Source organism: Patagioenas fasciata, chromosome Z (genome assembly GCF_037038585.1).
Source record: "Patagioenas fasciata isolate bPatFas1 chromosome Z, bPatFas1.hap1, whole genome shotgun sequence".
Lineage (NCBI taxonomy): Eukaryota > Metazoa > Chordata > Aves > Columbiformes > Columbidae > Patagioenas > Patagioenas fasciata.
In genome coordinates, this window is record NC_092560.1 from 81,799,304 (window position 1) to 81,814,238 (window position 14,935).

General features: G+C 36.4%; 1 protein-coding gene across 3 annotated transcripts in view; it reads left to right on the forward strand.

The window, feature by feature from the left end:
• Positions 1-1,061: 1,061 nt before the first annotated feature.
• LOC136114885 (urea transporter 2-like) overlaps positions 1,062-14,935 on the forward strand; it is a 296,579-nt gene continuing 282,705 nt past the window's right edge. For 2 of the 3 annotated variants that reach the window (XM_071802363.1, XM_065860571.2), the window contains exons 1-2: positions 1,062-1,209; positions 5,971-6,086. The gene's annotated coding sequence lies outside the window, so the exon portion shown is untranslated. Of the gene's footprint in view, positions 1,210-4,547; positions 4,636-5,970; positions 6,087-14,935 lie in introns of those variants that run through there. The other variant, XM_071802364.1, reaches the window with a different exon arrangement.

The following is a 14,935-nucleotide window of genomic DNA, read 5'->3' on the forward strand; positions in this document are numbered from 1 at the left end:
GAATGGTTTAGGAGCTTACCAAGAGAGTTTGGAGGTAATGTTTTTCAGTAGATGAGTTAGAAAAAACAAACAAACAAACAAACAAACAAACAAAACAAACAAACAAACAAACAACAACAAAAAAAAAACCCAAACAGACTACGCTCACAACTGTCCTTTTTTCATACCCTGGGGTGAAAATAAGTTTTTGCTGTGAAGTCACAAAGGATGGGTAGCAAGAGATGTCCCTCAAATATAAAGTAACTTCTCCTTTTGACAGGCATGAAAAGCCTCCCTAACTGAAACTGGCTTACTTAGCCCCAGATCTGGAATTCTCCATCTTCTCTTTGCCTTTTGACTGCAATTTGTGCTAATCTCAAAGCATCTGAGGCACTGTGCTGAACTTTTCCCTAGTTGTGTTGGGTTTGGATTGGTTTTTTGGTTGTTTGGTTGTTTTGCTTTGTTAAGTTTTGTTTTTTGAGCAGGGTTATTGGAGGTTATGACCTATTTTTCATGCTAGAAAAGCAGGGTACATGAACTCTTATCTCTTATCAGATATACAACCCCTCTTCAATGATTCATGACCACATAAACTTTGTAAAATTTTAACCTCTCTAAAATGAGTTTCCTCCTTTCTCACCATAAAGAATGGATTTGGGATTGCCCAGGTAGAACTTCAACCTATACCTGAGACCAGGTGGATCAAGATATAGAAAATAAAGGCTGCATTCCCAGCTGGTGTAAGTTAATGTCTATATACACTGCAAGGGGGCTGTGCTCCTGTACTCCCACTGAACACCTGATCTAGCTATAGTGAAGTACCATAGCGTTGTGAACAATACCTATGAATTAACTTCATGAGCATAGAAGAATTTCCCAAACCAAGGCCAACCTCTGGCCTATTGAAATCCAGTACATTATCTGATTGTTCCAGTAGAACAAGATGTTAACACAAGCATTGAGCAATTTGATAACAAAGCATTTGAGACCCATGCTTCATGTGATGGGCTTTGCACACAATTGCAAAACTTAATTTATTTTGTATCTGTAACAAAGAAAAAATGAAAAGAAAATATTCATATCTGTCATCTTCTTCCAATAGTATGACCAGGAAACAGCCACCTGATGCAGGCATTTAGCTGCCTCTGCACACAGACACAGACACACACATATATATATGTAAAAGCGACTTCATGACTTTTTCTCAAAGCATCATGAGCTGACTGTGAGGTAAGATGTATATATCAAATAATTTCATCTCTGTTTTTCAGATGTTTGAAAAATGAACGTTCTTCTTGCCATTTTGGTACTAAACATGGAAATAACCTTGATTTTCAGAGTTAGTCTTTATTTACAATATTTAAAATAAATTTCCAAATGCATATAGCTATCTTCATGACTCATAACAAGCTTGACAGAAACTGGTGTGAAACTAGGAACTTGAAGTTTTACCTCTTTTTTTTTTTTTTTTTTTAGTTGTCTTTAATTACTTATTGTGTCAGGAGTATTACTGATTGTCACACAACTTTGTTGTGGAAAAAAAATATTTCTTGCTCCTTTCTTTTCTTTTCTTTTCTTTTCTTTTCTTTTCTTTTCTTTTCTTTTCTTTTCTTTTCTTTTCTTTTCTTTTCTTTTCTTTTCTTTTCTTTTCTTTTCTTTTCTTTTCTTTTCTTTTCTTTTCTTTTCTTTTCCTTTCTTTTCTTTTCCTTTCTTTTCTTTTCCTTTCTTTTCTTTTCCTTTCTTTTCTTTTCCTTTCTTTTCCTTTCTTTTCCTTTCTTTTCCTTTCTTTTCCTTTCTTTTCCTTTCTTTTTTCTTTCCTTTCCCTTCCCTTCCCTTCCCTTCCCTTCCCTTCCCTTCCCTTCCCTTCCCTTCCCTTCCCTTCCCTTCCCTTCCCTTCCCTTCCCTTCCCTTCCCTTCCCTTCCCTTCCCTTCCCTTCCCTTCCCTTCCCTTCCCTTCCCTTCCCTTCTCCTCTTATCTCTATAAAGTTTCTTTAAAAAAAAAAAAAATCACAAAATCTCTGAGAAAAAAATAACTTCACTCATGTATACAAGTTATGCAGTTCTGAATATAAGATTTTGCTGGGAGGTTTTTTTACTTTATTTTTTTTTTCCCCCACTAAAGAGAGCTAGTGTGTCAGACAGTCTAACATATGAATTTGTAACTTGGTGCTCCCGTATGCCAACAGTACTGTTATTTAGTACATGCTTTGAGAGTTGATTTTAAAGGTCTTAAAGAGTCTGTTTTAATAATTCATATTGATTCAGAAGGGGGTGAAGATGCTTGACATGTTAAATGATTAACATTTACATTATGAACATGTTGATTACTGTATTTTTAATGCCATTAACTTTTATAAACCAAGATAAGAGTACTCTTAAAGGGACACAGGTAGATTTGCAACATGCTGGAAAACAGTGTAATACAAACCCATGCTAGAAATGTTTCTCTCTCTCTCTTTTCTCTCTTCCCTCTCCCCTTTCACACTTTAGGAAGGATGTTTTGTTCATTTGGCTCTTGCACCTGAATACCGAGCTAAGGTTAAAAACAAACAAATGAAATAGAAACAAACACAAACAAAAAAGAAACAAACACACACACACACACACAAAGGCAGTGAAAGAGACTTAGAAAGTATTCAGTCATTCAGTTTGCATTGTTCTGTGATAATCCAGGGATGAATAGTGCCACAGCTTCTCCTACCTCCCCTCTCCTCGTAGGAGAAGTGGCTGTTACGGCCACAGCCACGATTCTTTGGTTTTCAGCTTGAGTTAAAAGCTGCAGTTATCTGCTGCAGTGTCTGATTCACAATGGTGGCTATCACAGGAGCAGAGTAAAACAATTTACAGATATGCTTCCCTTCCTTCTCTTCAGAAAAAATGGCTCGGCTTCAAGCAATCAAATGTTGCTGAGCAATAAAGCAACAGGGAATTTACTTCTGAGTGATGCAGCTTGATATAGCACTGTGTCACAGATCAGAGAACTAATCTTTTCCTGTATCTCTGGACCATTTCATCCACACGTGGACATTATATTGACACACAGTGTCTTGAGAAATCCCTGTGGGACCAGGGGAAGATGAAAACTTGCAGGGTTTATTGAGTTAATGAGACTGTGGCAGAGATAAGGCAATCAGTAAATCGGAGAGGTCTGCTGATAGTGGCCAGGGACAGAAATGACGTAGCAAGGTCTATATGTCAGTACAAGAGATGGAGATAAGGGAAAATATCAGATGGAGGTCAAGAAAACATCTTGGATCAGGCTGATGTACCTCACCCCCATCACCATAATATCTGGCTCTTAAAACTGTATTCCCAGAGCTGTCCTTCAAGTCAACGAGATGCAGATGAAGGGTTGTTTACATACATTAGGGAGAGGAAGCTTTACATAACGTACTGATCTGAGTCAGGGGGAACAATTAGAATAGGAGTGGATATTTCAGTTGGAAGGGACCTACAATAATCACCTAGTCCAACTCCCTGATCAATTAATGGTTCACCAAAAAGATAAAACCAATTATTAAGGGCATAGCAAATCATTAAGGGCAACACAATTAACATCTAATGCCTGTATCCAGACGCGGGATTTTAGACATTAGTAAATGACTGGTAAAACTGAATGGTCCTCATGGACAAAGCACTGCAGGGACTTTATTTAGAGATCAGGTAGGAAACAGTATGCTCTGAAGACAGAAAAGAATGTAAGTTTTTTCTATACTTAGTGCTCTTCAACCTATTTCATCTGCTCAATGACACTAATACAGGTACAGATTTCACCTAAGAAACCTGCAATGACCTCTCTATATGCCCATATATTTTTTAAAGTGTCTTAACATAAAAAGAGTAACCACAGTTCTCATTCGTTTGGCGGGTTCCTTCAAAGTGCTCCTGCATCCTGGCTGAACAGGGTCTTATATTGTAATGGAGGTACATAAATGGCATCATTAATTAAAACTGGAGGAGTTGCGAAGCAAGGAGAGTAGGCAGTGGGGAGAAACCTGTGAGTTTCAAAATGAAGGGAAGATTTCTCAACTGGACATTAGACATTAACTTGGGGCAATATCTTCTAACAACATGGCTATGCATGTGTCTGAAGCTTTCACCCCCATGTTTTGGAGCTGTAAAACCTGAAGCTCTGAGGTATGCTTCTGAATATTCTTTCTTCTGGCCAGTCTTGTTATATCATACCATTTTTAATCTGTAGGAGGGCGGAAAGGACGAGGTGCTGGAAAGACCCAGGAAAGCAGAATGTTTCTGATTTTTCCAATCCAATCAAGTGATGGAAAAATTGCCAAAAAAGAAAAAAGAAAAAAAAAAAAAAGTGTGATTTTTTTCAAGCTTTCAGAAAGTGATTGACTAGCCCAATAATTTCTAGAAAACTGAAAATAAGTTCAGATCATGAGATATTTTTTGTCAAAGAACAGCTTTGGGTCTGCCTTGCCCTCTGATAGCATAACTTGTAACCACTGTAAGTAATACCAAAAGTATTTTTATTTGGGATTTTCTGGGGTACTTTTTGTTTATAATAAAACCAGATATTTTGTTATCACCTAAATCCAGGTCAGTATGACAAAGCACCAAGTATTCTGAAAGCAGCCAACACAGAAAATAATTTTTGTGGGGAATACATATCCTGCTTATTGGACTCAGAAATCTCCAGTAAGTAAAAATACGGAACTTCCAGAAAATATTATTGGCTCATTCAATAATAAAATATTAATAACCAAATTTCTGCTCTTTTTGGCCACATCCTAACAACATGCAACCTCAAGTTGAATTTACTGACAACTTACTAAGATGGACTTAGTTCCAGCTCAGTAAGCCTTTGTACAGACCAAGACGTCCTTTAGTTAGAAGTCTTAAATAAAGAGGTTGCAAGTTGTTCTGTGTAGTTTTACATGAGAAGATAGACAGCTTTCCTTGTGGGCTTTTATTGCTCTGACCAGATTTCAGCCCAACACCTTTATTCTTGTCATCTTATGTATGTTCTGAAGGACATTTCTCACGTATCGTAAGAAGCTTATGAGTCAGTATTTTTAAACTTGAAATTAGGTTCCTAAAACTATATCCAGAAATATAAATACTGTCACAGTTTTGGAAAGTGTTAAATATCCTGTAAATGTCACCAAACCAGAGTTTTAAAATTAAATTGGCTTATACTATATAACTACTTTCCAGAAGGCATTTTTCTGAAAATATATAGGGGAGGAATTAAAAATCGGGAATCAGTAATCAGAACTAAAACTTTCAGTTGCTCAAAACTTCTACATTGTCATTGCTTGTTATATTTTCAATGACTGTGTATTATTTTTCATCAAAACTAAAACCTGATGAGCAGGAAAAATAAATGTGTGTTTCTTTCCCCCTTTTTTTTTTTTTTTTTTTTTACAGAAAGTGCTTCCCTCTTATAAATGTTTTTTGGCATTTTGAATACAAAAAAATACTATGCCTAAAGTTTATGAAATGGGCACTACAAATTCGTAACACATGTCTCAGGGACAAAGTTTAAAAGAGAAGCTTTGGCTGCAAAGGTGTTTATGTGTCTTTCAATAATAAGCTACTATGATATTTTTTGCTTTTGGTTTTGGAAAGTTTTAGCTTTGGAAAATTTTGGTTTCTTCTGCAGTCTGATTCAGGAAACCCCTGTACCATGAACAACAATTCATAAACACTTGCTTACTCCAGGCAAGGTTTTAAATCACATCTAAATGAACCAAAGCATGGTATTGAAGACTGTATTAAACATTGCTCCCAGGGAAGGTTTTGACCAGGGATGGGTTTAAATACACACTGAGGTCACGTATTGATCCTGTCTCAGATCATGCATTTCATGTGAAGTTTTCACTCCTTTTTCCCAAGTTTTTGGACACAGAGGATGCAGTACAAATTTTTTTAAATTTGCATATGAACTGATGTGAAATCAACAAATTTAATGAACCTCAGCCTTAAAATGAGATGCATAACTACCTCTAATCAATACTATTTTTCTTTTAGGTCTGAGCAAGTCTTTCTGGAGTTTTTTCCTGGTTTGGATTTCTTGTACCTGTCACCAACCACCAGCTGAATCTCCCCATCATTTCATCATTGAAGTGAGATTCTCCAACTAACCTGTGAGTAGGAGATAAAAATAAAACGTACAGATTAGATAAACATGACAGACCCCAAGTGACCAGTCGCAGCTGCTGTAAATCATTTGAATTCTTGTGGAGTCAAGATGTGATGAATTTGGGTCTAAGACTCTATTTGGTTTAATGTCTTTTGATGTCTTTATATGTTCTCCCAAAGCATCAAGTAACGTTTGTCCCAGAGAAACCAGCAATGTTTCTGCTCTTTTTTACAGCCTTTGTTCCTCAAGTTTCATTTATCTCAGCCAAAAAAAGGAACTAAAAATAGGTATTGAAAATATCTAGGGTAAAGAAAGGGTTCAGGACAACAGTACATGGCCACGGAAAAGCTGATACTGAGCTGCATTGGTTTTCTGAATTGTTCAGTTACACTGAGATCAAAAATGTACTTGGGGTACATAGTTTGGATAACACTTGCAGAATTGTGATAAATTCCCCAGTTCGTTGATGGTAACTGAGAAGACCCAGAGTCAGTGTACAGCACAGGTGCTGTTGTTTGTTCCTCTGCACCCTGGTGATACTTTTATTAATACACACTTTTCTCACAAATTCCTCTTTTTCTGAAGTATTAACTGGTGCTGCATGCACCAACTGGCATGGATGCAGACCACCCCTGGAGAAAACAAGACTGCTCACAATTTCATTCCCACTCTTTACAATCCTGTACGTTAGGTAGGCACCTAACTTCAGACCCAGCAAATAATACAGTTTTTGCAAAAATCTCATCCCTTATAGCAGAGCACTTTGTTGTTGTTGTTGTTGTGGCAATTGTTGATACAGCTCCTTACCTCAGTAGTTTTTTTGTTTCCTTTTTCTAAAGAGGGATAAATCTGCCAAATCCTGGAAGGTACTGGTAAGTCATGGGTGTCCTTACAGTGGAGTAGCGGCTCTAGAAAACCAGCCCTTACAGGGAGAAAATATATACATATACATATACATATACATATACATATACATATACATATACATATACATATACATATACATATACATATACATATACATATACATATACATATACATATACATATACATATACATATACATATACATATACATATACATATACATATACATATACATATACATATACATATACATATTTATTTATTTATTTTTAAAAGAGAAAATTATTATCTTTTATTTGAGTGCAAGGTAACTACTGTTTAGTATACAGGTCCTCTTTCCTCAAGAAGAGATATCAAAGCATAGGTGTAATTTTGCAATCAGTGGACTGTTCCAGTCTCTCTAAAGTACAGAGATTTGTACAGAACTATTTTGCTTTTCTTTTAAACTCCATGTAACATTTCCAGAAGAGAAAACATCAAATACAAATGTTTCAGATATGTGTCTTTCTTGCTTAGAAGTTTGTCAAGATCATTTATTTAGTTTGTCATTTAGTGGTAGCAAGTTATTTTTGACCTTTTTCCTTTTTTGGCCTAAATTTCATTCTAGAATGAAATTTTGAATCACGATTTTTTTCCTCAGATTACTGACTTGACAGCTTTAAAACCTTTTGTTATTTACAACTGTTCAGTGCATTTACTTGTGTAAGCAGGGTCTGGGTTCAGAGTGGGGTCAGCACACCTTATCTGTGCTCATAAATATGGATTTTTGCCTGTGAATAGGATTATGGGAATAAAAATCCAGGTACAGACTGGACGTTGCAGCTGTAACAGCCTGTACTGTGAGTAACTCTGCAAAGGCAGGATCTAGTGAGGTTTCTCTTCGTGTGTGTTTGCAAGACTCAAACAGTACAGATCATACTTGCAAAGACTTTTGTTTTAATCTGCCCCTACCCCCCGGAAGCCATATCTGTCCTTGTCTTTATCTTCTGCATCAATCTTTCCCTATACTGAGACAGTAAAGTTAAGACACAGAATGGCTTTGTCTGCAGGAGTACACTCAGAATAGTCTTCCAGACTAATTTTCTGCTTGGGTTACTTTCGTAATTATAATTTGTGTTCTCATCATGTCGTGGAAGAGTACATTTTAAATGAGCTTGCAATACACAGTGTAGAATACCAGCTTTATAGTACTGTTCATAAACTAGAATATCAGTTTTTAATTTGTCATAATACAAATGTTATAATGATTACAAGTTTTCAACTCTGTGATCTATTTTTTTGCTGGCTATTTGCAAATTCTGAGTCTCAAGTTTCATTTTCCCACTCTGTAAGTAAGGCCTTTGGTGCAGGATGTTGATCCACCTCCGGACAGTAAGAACTGTGTATGTTATGCATCATATTCCAAAACACTGTTAAATATGTAGAAAGGAAAAAAAGAATTACATGAATTACACCTTCTTTAGCCTCTTTATGCTTGCTAAAAACTTTTAAATGGACTGTTTGGGTTTTTTTCCTGATAGCCACAAAAAAGTGATTCATTCTTTAAATTAATACTTGGAATATTTCCTGGGAATGCAGAACTTAACTTTTTATTGAGTGATAGAAATATGATACCTGATTCTGAGACTAGTAGGAGGTAAAGCTTCAACTTTGAATTAGCCACCTACTCCTGGGAAACAGTCTCATGCAAAATTTTCAGGGGTTCTCATTCTATTGAGTCTATCGATTCTAGAGAGACACTTTAAAAGAGTGGGGCCATGCACAAAAGCATCTGTATGGAAAGAAATAGCCTGATTAGCTTTATATTAGGTTCTATCTACAGGTAACTCCTTGAGCCAGGGATTTGTAGTAAGCTGCCCAACATTGCTTGTGTGATGATGCTCACAGGAAAACTGTATTTTTCCTACTCTAATATTAGCCTACACCAGGATAGATGGCAACACTCTCTCGACTGCATTGGCTGTGTGAGTTGGGACATTAAAGAGAAAAGGAGCCCAGGTTTCACATCTTCCCAGCCCTGCTTTGCATCTGTTGGTCTGAGCTTGCATGTTTGGATCCGTTTGGTCCCTGAATGATGATATTTATTTCTCACTATTTGCAGCCATCTAGGCAAAATCTCGATGTAGCCCTGATGGATAATAGTTATGGGTCATTAGTTTCAAGTCTAATTTACCACAATTGTCTAAAAGAGTGTGTGTACTTGCTGTCCCAGAACAACCATACTCCTTTGAGGAGTTTTGCATGAGTGTTCTAGAACTGGATATGGATGTTTGGGTTTGTGTTATGAACGAACTTGTTATTTTGGTGCCATGTGTGCCCCAGGAACTGTTTTTTCACACGTGGTCATGAAAGCAGTGTTCTCCTCCTTGCAGAGTGTTCAGGAAAAGGTTGGTAGAAGACCTTCGTAGCTTACACACTTTGGTCAACAACCCAAAGCAAGGACAACCAGAGCTGTCGTCCTGCTGTTGTCCAAGGGAAGAAAGAAAGACAACTGTTCTTTCATTTCTCAGTGACTCAGGCTTTTCCCCCTCATTTGGATACCAAACATCACACAGGTGATACTAGAGATGAACTTGTCTGAGGGAGAGCAGGCGGGATCTCCCACCCCCAGGCAGGGCAGGAGAGGAGTGTGCACAGATCCCCAGGACAGTGTAATTTCATTCATCTCCCCACCCTCAAGCAGCTGAGCTGTGGAAATCACTTTGATGTAAATCTCTCAGCAGCTTTTTTGTCTGAAATAAATGGTGCATAAAGGGAATGCAAAATTGTTTGGTGGACAGGATTATCTATGTGTTTACTGCTCTCAGCACTTTTCTTTTGTCTTTTGGCTGTGTAGTTCCCATCGACATGAATAGCTGTGCATGGAGTTGAAGTTCCTGAACATGAACAGGGTGTAGGAGAGCTCTCCCTTTAAACCTGTGACAGTGAAGCACTTGTGGTTGCAAGAAATGTCAAGTTAGAAAAGTTATTTCTAGTAGAAAGTAATTATTTTTCATTTCCAAGGTTCTCTTCTCTGTGTTAATCCAAATGTAAACTTTCTGTAATTCTGCATCATTATCATCCCCCTGGATGTACTACTTCCATTACTACTTGCTATTTTACATATGCGTTCATCACAGGTACATGCACACCGTTGTGGCACCTCACAATATTTTGGGTTTTTTATTATTTCATCCCTTCAAGTCTATCTTGGTATCCATTGTTGTGTTGCTGTAACCTGCTGATGATACACAATATTTGTATAAAGATTCGAATCAATACTTATCACATCAGAGCACTATAATTCTAAGGAAAGCACAAATCAATAATTCATTAAGCAAGAGAGAAATGAATGATTTAGAATTGTTGTTCTTCACCCTGTTAATATTTTCACAAGAAATTGCATTGTTAAAAAGAAATTTGATCACTTTTTAGACTAAATGGATCTGATTTAGTGCATTTGATGATGGCCAGCATAGTATTTTTCATAGGATTAATAGTAAATATGAAAAATTAATATAGATAGTTTTCAGTTTACTAAAACTTGTGATTCATCAAAAATACGCCATGATATAAAAAATACTGGAGGAGATGTATGGTATTCCAAGTTGAATAAAATGACTTTCTTTAGACATAAATAAAATTATTCATTTCAAGTTGGAACCATTTATTTTCAAAATGCTTGTTTAATAGAAAATGAGCAGAGTTGCTTTAAAATAAAGAATTCTGGTCTTTAAAAAGAGGCTTTATTCAACCTAGGAAATGTTAGGAAGTGTAACATTTCTGGAAAAATTATGAAAGTTTTGGATTGGGTTTGGGTTTTTGACTGAAACAACCAGATGAATAAACATAAATGTGTGACACCTGATCAGTTCAGTCCTGTGTTTTTTGATAATAATAATAACTGATAATAATAATAATTGATAATAACCTTAAACTGCTTCACTGTTCTCTGTTATGATGTGTAAGTTAAAACTCAAGGAAGAGTCAGATTGCACCCATCCAAGCCAATAAGATAATCAGGTGATCTTCTGCATTGGAAGATGGGCCAAATGAATGAGTCTGTGGAATTCAAACATACTTTTAGCCCTGCTCACTTCCTAATTCACCAGCAAAAGTGGTCGTTGCTGATGACACAGGGAATTCCTTGTGGGTTTAAAATACAATGATAGAGTATCCACCAAGAACCGAAGAGCATTAACTGTTGCTTTCACTGAGGATGTGTCCTCTATCGATTGCTTTTCTCTGCCTGAGCTCAATAAAGCTTTTATTTATGATTACATAGTTTGCAATTGCTTATTTATGTACTGTGAGTAAAAGTAACTTAGAATCAAATTGCCATATTTACTAAAATGAAGTCCAGATTCTCAAAGAAGGTGTTTTACCCCCAGGTGTGTACCAAAATGGACAGAGCCAAAAAAAATACCCACAACAGCCTTGGAATCACCCAGTCTCTTTTCTGCGATATCCATGTCCCCATAACCAAGGTGATGGCTTCCTCTCTGCTCAATTTTTTATCCATTCTGGTGGCCCTGTGAGAAATTTTTTCATTGAGTGTGAAGTTACAACAGAGGATGCAATCAGCACAACCCCCCTGACTCCAAGTTTTTTGCTTGAAAGCTGGTGTGTAATCTAGACTGGGTTTGAGAAGTGATTAAGAAAAACCAGATGAGAAAAATCTATCAAAGACTGTTAAAACAAAGACATGTAGCACTGGATAAGTAGGTCCCTTGGTCACATCACTCAGATCATACCAGAGAAGAATGATGTTATGCTTCCCCTGTTATTATAGGCTTCCCTGGGGCTTTGCCATAGAGCACTGTCAGGTATGGGATACTGAGCTGGACAGACCTTTAGTACAACTTTTTTCTTGCTCTTGGTTAAAAAAGGAAGTTCTTACTTAAATATTCACATAAACAGAAGTGGACTCGTAATGTGGCAACATTTGCTGAGTGACTGTGCATTTAGGAGCATCATGGATAATCCGTATTAATGGAAGCAACACAAGACAGTATCGCTATTTGTACTGGTGACCTCTTTCCAGGACTCTAGGTAGGATCAAAGTAACTTCTCTGTAAATTAAGAAACTGGTAGTAACTAAAACTGGAAAAAAACTTACAGTTTTCTTATTCTTACCTTTAATCAATGGTGCAATTGGATTTTGGCTGTAGCTGTCCAATTGTTTACTCAATAAAGATTGCTTCACTGCTTTTGATTGGCACGTTATTGCATTTTTATTGACTTTTAAGGTAGTTTTTACAACATTCAGGGTGCATAAGTTAAATAGAAATGTAACATAGTAACATTTCAAGATGGAAGGAGGCCATAAAGGCACAGAGCAGGTATAATTTACAATAACAGGAAATTACAAATTAAGGATAACTCCCTTGCCCCCATGACTAGTTAGTCCCTCTGTACATGTTTTCAGTACAACATGAAATGTTTGCATACTATAAAAAGTTAATGGATGATAGAGTTGGCAAATACTTTAGGATTATTATTAAGATTATTTTAGATATGATTAGGCTCGTATTCAGCTGCAAACAAGTACCTATACAGGATTTTTGGACTGTAAAAAATTGTTAATTATTTGAAGAACTGGGTTTGGTCTAAATCAAGCAAAACCAATTAAAAAGATGTTGAGTTTTAAGAACATGTAAGGAACACAAACGTAAATAAAATTGTGAAAACAGTCAAACATACTCTCTGAAAGTCCCTGAAAGCTCTCTGTGTGTGAGTTGTTTCAGACAAGCCATTTGGGTTCAATAGAGTCTGTGCATGGCCTCTTTATGAAAGCGTAGTTATGTGGAAAACTTCAAAGCACATACTTGTCAAGTCGTTTTTTTCTGTTTACTGTCTGTGTACCAACTCTCTGACTGCTGCTTGTAACTGTGCCTTTTTGTTCAATTAATTCAATTTAAACTGTGTATTTTAGGAGTCTTTCATCCTGTTTTTGGAGAGCACTTAGTTATATTTTTTACATTGATGACCTTCTAACTGATGAGTCCCTGTAGAATGTTTTAGTAATTATTATCAATTATTTCAAAGTGCTTACCATGTAATCTTTTGATGTCTGAGTTTTACCATATATAACATAGAAGAACTACATTACATGATCCCTCGGAGTTATGTTGGCCAACATTTGTAAGACTATTTTAGAGTTACAGTAAGTTAATACAATTTTGCTCACTTGTTCTTTTTCTGAAACAAAAGGAGTGTCTTTTTTATAAAATAAGGACCTTTTATGAGAATGTCTCATTTCACATAGAAATCAAAAAAAGATTTTGCAATAAGAAATCTAAAGTATTTTATTTTTTCCAACAAGACTCCTAGTTTCACTAACAATATCAATCATATTTATTAAGTTGACCTAGTATATTGAGGAAAAAGAGCCAGAGTCGTGATAAGGAGCAGTCCTTCATTATCACCTAAATACATACAATTGCTTTCTTGAACTAGTCCCTCTGTCTTCAGTTTGTTGTGAGAAAGGGGGATTTTTTTAAAGATGATTCATATAATCTAAAATTAATCTTGTGATGTCCGGTGAAAGTGATTTGTACAGAGTAATCTTTTTCTCTTCACTCCCAAAGAGGACCTAGGGTGACCATCTCACATCTAGGTGAGATGAATTTCACCCTTAGACTGGGTTAGCCTTGATCACAGTGGACCTTTCTGTAATACACCACCTTTAGGTGTTCCTTAAGGATTTTCTCCTGGAAGTGTCCCCAAGTGACCAAGTGTGTCTTAGTCTCACCAAGCCAGGATAAAGGAGACTGCCCAAAGCCCTCATAAGATCTAAGTATTACAGTTTCCAAACCTAGCTCACAAAGTGAGAAGAAAAAGCCCATGGCATGTTGATGTGAAACTCCCATGGGAAAGACCATCCCTGTGGCCAAAGGAAGCACATAGCACAGATCTGCCTGTTTAATGTGCTGCATATTATATCCGGTAGCAAATAAGATTACTTCTGAGGATGCTTTAGATATATAAAAGGCTTGTCATGGATCCATTGTTTCCATTGCATTTAGATGGACCAGTCAGAAACTAGAAATAATAATGAAAGCAAGATTACATTTGTCTATTAAATTCTGCAGAGCTTTCCCACAAAATGATAGCAAAGGCTTCTCTTCACAACAAGACATTTAGCAAATTAAGCATTATTATGTTGTCTTTACACATGGGACTTTCTGCAGTTGTTGCTGTCACTGAACTTTCTCTCAGGCATCAGCCCACATCTTATTATGATCAAAAACCCTCATCATTAATCCCATTACATTGTTCTTGGTCATGGAATAAATTCATCAATGGATGATCTCACCATGTTTAATCTCGTTGGTTTAGAATATTTCTTTTCTAGATATCTGTATAATAATCTTATCATCACAACCCTTGGGAAGTTTGGCCCCAACAGTGCTGTCATGAGTGGTTTTCTTTCAATATTTCACAATTTGATAAAAAAGTTAACATTTAACCCTTAATTGCCTCTGAGGGGACAAAGAAAGGTTCTGGAAATGACACAACATATGACTGCATATTATGGATCTTAATTGCTTCCCTTTGGTAGGACTTTAATTTTGAAAGATCTGCTTCTGTGTACCACCATTTCTCACAGGCATCCAGATAGAGGCATAATTTGCAGTCTGCTGAATGCTGACTCTATCAACTTATTTTGATAGAACATGCTCAATTGTACCGAGTTGTACCTTTCGTCAGAGCAGATTCAAAATTTCAACTCTGAAAATATTATCCCAACTGTCAGCTAATATTGGATAAGCCTGAACTCCATCAATGACATTTTATAGGAAAAAAAAATCTTCTCTGCATCTAATTTTCTCTTTCTGCAGGTGTTCTAAAGTACAGTACTACTTTCTTATACACAAGTCCATTGTTTTTGTAGCTAGTCTTTAAAAGATAAGTAAAGAAGGAAAAGCTGTTGGTATTGCACATCCTTTATAAATTAAGCTAGCAGTCCTAGTTGTTGAAGCACATGACTCCATGTGAAGCCTA